Source organism: Chondrus crispus, genomic scaffold, assembly GCF_000350225.1.
Source record: "Chondrus crispus Stackhouse genomic scaffold, scaffold_160, whole genome shotgun sequence".
In the NCBI taxonomy this organism is placed as follows: domain Eukaryota; phylum Rhodophyta; class Florideophyceae; order Gigartinales; family Gigartinaceae; genus Chondrus; species Chondrus crispus.
The window spans coordinates 188,361-189,681 of NW_005179045.1; positions in this window are offsets into that span (position 1 = coordinate 188,361).

A 1,321-nucleotide genomic window follows, 5' to 3' on the forward strand; every position below is an offset into this window, starting at 1 on the left:
TCCCGAGGATGACGGCGTGTCTCGGCTGGAGATCACTAACGGCCTGATTCATAGCGCGGCCAACAAAGTGGTCGAAGGTCTGTGGGAAGAGGCGGATTTGCAGAGCGACCCGATTCTGAAAGAACTAATCTGGGGCGAGGCACTGATTCGGGATCGAATCGCAGTGTCCGAGCAAGGCGCCGCACAGGACCAGCACTTGTTCAATCGGACGATCGTGCCCTGTGGTTGTCGATTTACGTTGGAATGCTCAATGGCAGCGCCTGATGAGGACGATGAGGAGGCGGCGAAGGACTGGCAGCTCGTGCTGGCAAGTTTCTTTCACCCACGATTCCGCCTGGGCGGCGGTACCCGAGCTGGGTTGGGGAGCATCAGCGTTGAGCGTTTGGCGCATCGTCGGTTTGATCTTCGTGATGCCGCCGACTTTCAGGCCTTTTGCGCGCATCCGGTTGACCTTGATCATGAAGAGAGTTTCAGTCGCTTAAACGAAGTGGCGGCAGCTGAACTTAATCAGCAAGCCTTCTGGCGCGCCGCGCCCGTCCAGGCGGCTGATAGAGAGAGCCAGAAGATTGAGGGCCAAACCGAGGAGCTTTGGATTGGGGAATTGCATTGGAAACCATCAGATCTATGGCGGATTGGGCGGAGCCCCTCGACATCCAAGTCGGAGGAATCTCCGCGGACGGAGCCGGTTGTTCAGTGGCAAGTCGAAAGCGGGCATTTGCGTGGTGCATGGGTGACCTGCGTCGTGGTGCCGTTTACAGCTTTGAAGGGGCCCTTGAGGCATCGAACGGCCTACTATCTGCGGCTAGCACTTGGCGCCTGGGCCGAGGATCAGGTGGCTGCAGTTGGGACGCAGGAGAATAAGTTTTTTGTAGCGGCAGAGTCCAAAGTGCAGGGCGCGCTGGCTTGGATGTTTGGAGCCGTGAGAAAGGCGGATGATCCTGAGGGCTATCCGCCCACTCAGGGTGGACGGTTCTTCGGTGATGATTGCTATATCGCTTTGGAGGAAGTCGAGATGGCCCGGTATACAAGCATCACCCAGGATCAGGTGACCGCTGGGGCCTTAGCCCGAGCGTTGCTCAACGAGAGACTGATCGCGAAGTCGCCAGCGATTGTTCAGCCGATAATGCTGGACTTTGGCACGATTGGCGGTGACGGCATGAGCGCCCAAGAGAGTTCATCGCTAGTTTGCGCTGCGATGGATGAGGCTATCGCTGACTTCAGGGATGAGCAAATAGCCATTGGAGCCCGGGCGTCGGCCGGGCATGGTTACGGCACGGGCGCGCTAATCTTGGTCTCAGCCATTGAAGAGCTTGCTGAGGGT